The following is a 6,587-nucleotide window of genomic DNA, read 5'->3' on the forward strand; positions in this document are numbered from 1 at the left end:
AAATGAACAGTTTCAACTACTCATTTACTTGAGCCAAAATAATCAGAATCCTAATGTTTCTGTCCAGAGTTTTAAATAATTCTGTCATTTTTTATCTATTTTCCAGGAAGTGATGGATCTGTCCTGAGTCATCTAAGGCTCTTACCATTTGTGGCCTCACTCAAGTAGGATGTAATTATGGCTCCATCCTACGGAAATGATCAGGCTGGCACTGGCTTGCTTACCTGTAACTGCCTCTCTACCCTGCGTATTCTAGGTCCTGTACTGAATGTACCTAATCACCCAGCACATTGATGCTATACAGAGGAAGGGAAAACAAAGTTTGAGCTGTATGAAAAGACTGTATCAATAGTATTAAAAGGATAGGAACATCAGTGTAGGAGTATAGCCATTTAACCACTTTGAAAAAACAGAAAATGTAAGTACTGAAAATAAACCTCAGGTTCATGGCAGTTGAATTGTTTGATTTTCCCCTCATTCTCCATGACCACAGAGGGGCTGGTTGTTATTTTTCTCCTTCGTGAAACCTGTACTGTCCCAGGAGGTAGACTTGTTAAGGGTAAAAGTTGTAGAAGCTCAGTAAGTTCCTAAAACATATGGATATTTTTAGGAACTGTAAATGTAAATGTAATAACAAAAAAGAAGAAATAGAAATAAAACCAAGTTTTCCCAAAGGAAGATTTCTGGGATCAACAGATGGGAGGGGTGAAGATGAGTAAAGGGACAATGTGAGTTTGGAGAAAGAAAAGTGCAGTAAAACAAGAGATGAATAAATCTTGGTAGTGCTGAACAAATTATTGTAGAATGCCTCCTTGCCATATGCTCATTCTAAGATGAAATGAGAAATTAAGATGAATAAAACTGGGGCTTCTCAAAGGGATTAATAGAAAAAAGCTATATCATAAAAATTCTTAAACACATCCAACAAATAATCTTTATCAAAGTTCATTATTACATATAGTTATCTGCCTTATTAATTTGGAATGATTGTCTTAAAATACATCAAATTTTTACTCACACAAAATCTGTTTAGCTGAGGGGTTATGAACACCTCAATTATTTGCTGTTGTTTTCTTTTGGCTATGACAATCTAAGAATCCTGTTGTAGTTTTGCTAGGTAATGCATACATACAACTAGACGATTAAGAAGGGGATGTTAAATCTTAAGAAACATATTCTCATGTAAATTTCTAATGAAATTTAAAAATTTGCATGTAAATTTTTTTCCTTTATGTACAAAAATGTGAACTGTATATTATATCACAGTTTGAATGATGTATTTTTATTGCATATTGAATACCAGGAGTAGCTTAATACATTGTGAAGAGTATGTTCTTAATAATAGCCATAGATTCAGACTGGATTCATTTCCATAAAGGTCACACATGTGTAAATACAAAATAGTTTCTCTGGTGTGAAAAACTATAATCATAAATAAGATCCTAATGGTATAATTGATAATGTGAAATAGGAAGAAAAGGGCTAAAGGTGAAGGGGAAGTGGGAAGGGTTGGGGAAAAAATATGAGAAAATGAAAAAATGGAAATAAAGGTTTTGTAAATAGGGAAGGGAGGAGGGGGTGAAGGGAGGCCAGGGATAAGGGGAAAAAATGAGAACCAAGACCTGTCATGTAAAGTACAAAATCCCAATGATCAATGTAACTGTACTGTACACCTAAAAAGTACCAATAAACTCAATGAGAAAAAAAATAAAATTTACTTAAGTAAAAAAAAAATAAGGGTGTATGTGTTTGTGTGTGTGTTGTGTGTGTCAATCAAGTTTACACTGAGACATATTAAAAAGAGAAAGTTACCAAAAGGAAGAGTGCAGTGATATTAAAGACTGAAGTATATAAGGGATATATATAATTGCCAAATTCATAATTTGCTAGTTTGGGTGATTTAGTACATTATGTTTAATGCCTTACTTTAAAAATGTTAATAGTATTGACAGTAGAGCACACACAATTAGATGAGGAATGTGGCATTTGAAAACCTCATTTAAAATATTCTCACAAATAAAAAACAATTTTTTGACATATTAGCTTTTTTGCTTTGTCTCAAAATTTTGCACCAAGAATTTGAAAAACCCTGCTTCCTTCCTTGGTTGACCACATGTTGATGGCAAGACACCTACCACTCTTTATTTTTTACTAGTACCTATGAGTAGTACATAATGTTTACATTCCTTGCAGGGAGTTGGTTCATGTACATAACACATATTAATTCTTTTAAAAAATCCCTTTCTCCTTCTTCCATCTCTTGATCCCTATCCTCTTTGAAAAAGATCTCTGTCTCTCTACTTCCTCTTATCTATATTATTTTGCTCTTTACTTATTTTCTGGCTTTCTCGTATAAGAAAAGCCACGTGATATTTAAGCTCATGTATCTGACTTATTTCACTTAACATTATGCTCTCAAGATGCATCGATTTTCCTCCAAATACATTCAGTTTATTTTTTATGGCAGAGTAGTACTCCCTTGTTTGTAAATACCATATTTTATTTACCATTTATCTGTTGATGGACATAGAAGTGGCTTCCAAGATTTAGCTATTATGAATTGTGCTGCTACAAACATGGGTAGCTAAATGTTATTGTAATATAATGTCTTTAACTCTTTCTGAAAGAGTCCTGCAAGAGGCATAGCTGGATCAAATGGAATTTCTATTTTTAGTTTTTTGAGGAATCTCCTTACTGATTTCCATAATGGTTGTACTAATTTGCACTCTCATCAATAGTGTAGAGGGCTTTCTTTTCCCCACAGCCTTGCCAGCCATTGTTACTATTTGATTTCTTAATTTTCATTTTTCTGAGGTAAGATGGAATCTCAGTGTTCCTTTAACTTTCATTTCATAATATTGTTGTTAAGACAAGATAAAGATATTTTCCATCTAATGCGAATTCTTTAGATAAGTACTGTTTAAAATAGGTGTAATATGAGCCACATTTGTGATTTAAAATTTTCTAGTAGTCCTGTATATTGGTCAGCTTTCTGTTACTATGAAAAACACCAGAGATAATCAACTTACACAGAGAAGATGTTTATTTTGTTTCATAGTTGTAGACACTTCAAGTCATGATTGGTTGTTCTTTTGTCTTGGGGCTATGGTGACACATGAGGACAGGAGCAAGTGGTGGAGCAAACTGCTCACTCATGGCTGGAGAACAAGAAAGAGAGGAAGAGAGGAGGCTGAGGTCTCACTGTCTCCCTAAAGGGGATGGCCCTGTGACCTAAACACCTCCCTTAGGGGCCCCCACTTCTTAAAGATCCCAGCACCTTCCCTTAGTGCCATGGCTGGGAAACAAGTTTTTAACAGCTACTTCTAGCGGACAATTACCCAAGGCATGGTACATATTAAAAAGTAAAAAGAAACAAGTGAAATTATTTTCATTAATGTCATCTATTTTAATTAGTGCTTCAGAAAGTGGCTAGAATCATGAGCTAAGTGTGCTTGAAAGAGGGGGAGTATTTTGAGAGGATGAATGGAAATGTATTTTTTACTGTAAATTTTTAAAATTTTTTTTTTTTTTTTTTTTGTACCAGGGATTGAACTCGGGTCCTTGCTCTTGCAAGGCAGGCCACCGAACCGCTGAGCTAAATCCCCGGCCCAAAATTTACCAATTTTTAAATCACACCTTGTATACATTTATGCATTGCTTAATGATGGGATAAATTTTGAGAAATGCATTATTAGTCAACTTCATCATTATGAGACGTCTCCGAGCCTACTTACAGGAATTTAGATGTTATAACTGACTCCACACCTAGGCTACATCGTCCAGCCTAGTGTCCCTAGGATACTAACCTGCACAGAGTGTTACTGTACTGAATACTATAGGCAACTATAACCCTTTGGTAACTATTGGTGTATCCAAATACAACCAAACATTGAAAAGTTACAGTGAAAATGAGATGCAATACATTAAAAATGGTGTACCCATGTGGGACACTTGTCATGAATGTGGCAGGAAGTGACATTGCTGGGTGATTGTGAGTGCTGAGTAAAATAAAGACCTAGGACATAATTGTACTCTACTGCACACTTGGACGACACTAAATTTATAAAAAATAGTTTTATTTTTTTCAAGAACAGATTGGTCTCCGTTTACTATGACCTTTTCTTTATAAGCATTTTAGGTACTTATTTTTTTTGTTTTTGGTACTGGGGATCAAGCTCAGCCTTGTGTTTGCAAGGCAAGCAGCAGAACCTCTGAGCTAAATTCCCGGCCACTTATATGCATTTTAAATTTTGAAAACTTTTTGACTTACTTGTAATATCCCAGATACACTCCCATTGTACCACTCTACAAATGTATTTTATATCTATCTCTTTCTATCTCTATTCTGTAAGCTTGTGATTTTTACAAATTATTTGTTCCACTTTTTAAGGATTTTTATTAAAAATTAAAGTACAAGGCCTACACATGGTCACAATCATCAGTGTCACTGTCCCCCAAGAAAACTTATCTCCCAAGATAACAGTGTGTCTTCTGAAATTCTCCTTGACCTGGCTGAAGCTGTTTAACAGTTAACTTATGTAGTACATTTTAAAGATAAAAAGTACAATACAGTAAATGCTGCATAGCTGGTAACAGTTGTTTACCATTATCTATATATCATGTGAAAGTATATGTGCTACATTTTTATATGACTGGCAATGGAGTAGGTTTGTTTATGCTAGTGTTACCACAGATATCATGAATAATGTGCTGTGCTATAATTTTATGATGGCTATGTTGTTACTAGGCAAGAGGACTTTTGCAACTCCATTATAATCATATAGGACTACTGTTGTATATGAAGACCATTATAGATAGAGACATTACACAGCACACAACTGTATTTTGTGTAATCATCTTTCTCAACTGTTATCACTTAACTTGCAAGTAATGTAAAAATTATTAATAATATATTGTATATTATTGTTTCTGTGCTAAGCATTTTGTAAATCTAGCAGGCATTTCATGTCTACAATACACATCAATTTGGTCTGGGCACGTTTCAAGTGTTCAATATCCACACGTGGTTAGTGGATACCATATTGACAGCGCACCATTAGACTAAGAGGAAAGTATTGTTTGTTTAGACTATCAAGTTTTTCAACATCAGACTTCTTGGGATAGTAACCTTGTTTCATTAGAAAAATAAGAGTTTTACTATTGGCAAAAGATATTGCTTACTGTATTTGAGATAAAATAAATATTCAGGGAGGAATTTCCTGACAGTAGCTAAGAGACTATGGTTTAACAGTGCTTCACACACACTACGTTTATTTGAGCCAGTTGTAGTGATAAGAAATAGGGAAGAATTAAATTCTATTTATTTTTGAGAAAGCAGAACCACAGAATACGCTAAATTCTGCTAAAACTCCCTGCCTCATGATCCACCTGCTGATTCCGATCGAGGGTACACTTACCAATAATGAGCGAGCCAAGTCACACAAAATATAATGGGTCCCCGCATTTTCTTGCCTCTTTAAAGCATCTGTCTTGTGGGCGTCTGGAAGGGCTCAGATTTGTCCCACATCTCCATTTTTTTGTTTGTTTGGATCCAGTATAAAATGAGAACAAACTCTTTTTATATGTAAGAGTGTTTTGATTCATCCAAGGTTATACGGAGAAAGGGAGCCTGGGGCTGTCACCTTCATGTGTCAGAGTCCAATACCGTGATCCTTTGACAGGATAGTAACTTATACACACCATGTCACAATAGGCCTCTCATAGACCTTGGAAAGAACTCCCTCCTTATGTAGTATGTAGTGCTGAGCTAGGTAAAGGAGTGTGTGGTCGTTTTCTCTAAAGCAATTACTTTACAGGACTCAATCATTTTTCAGGGAATCCTCTAACCACAGTTATAGCACTAGTGCTGTGTTCTTTTTTTTTTTTTTAATTAATGTTGTTTAGGTGAAAAAAACCCCATTCCCTCTTATGCGCTTATGTTTTGAATTACTGTACAATATAGATAGGAAGCATGCCCACTTGAAAATAAACCTGTAGAAATTCAGATGATACTTGAACACGTTTCCAATATATTATTTAGTTAAAACGATTCTTCCCCTTCCTTTAATCATATCCTGCAGCCCCCCCACCCCCGAAACTGTAACAACTTCGAGATATCACTCAGAGGTCGGGTCTTTTGACTCCTTTACACTCATCATCTGGTGCCGGTGGACCCGTCTTGGTCGCCATTCTTGGAACTGAGGTTTCTAGGAGGCATCAGAGGTGAGCTTGTTGTCCCAAAGCTATAGGTGCCAATGGCAGTTGGACAATTGTTGGTTTCCAGGGACGGACAGAGAGGGCGCACTTCCAAGGACCCTTGCCCAGCCTGGACGTGATAATGGGACGAGAGGGCGGGAATACGGGGAGCTCTTCTCATTGCGCAGCCCGGTTAGATTTTGGGACACTGGGTGAGTAAAGGAACATCAAGAGACCGCAGGGCTGATCTGCTGGAGGGTACTGTAGAACAGATCCCCAGAAAGCAACTGAGGCATAGTTTGAAGTTTCCCTAAAGTCTCGGCGAGGCTTTCCCTTCCTCCAGACCCCAGAGTGTCCCCGCTGTAGACTCCGAGCCCCCCGCCCCGGCGATC

This window comes from Fukomys damarensis, unplaced genomic scaffold, assembly GCF_012274545.1.
Source record: "Fukomys damarensis isolate Sample0158 unplaced genomic scaffold, DMR_v1.0_HiC HiC_scaffold_26, whole genome shotgun sequence".
NCBI classification, from domain to species: domain Eukaryota; kingdom Metazoa; phylum Chordata; class Mammalia; order Rodentia; family Bathyergidae; genus Fukomys; species Fukomys damarensis.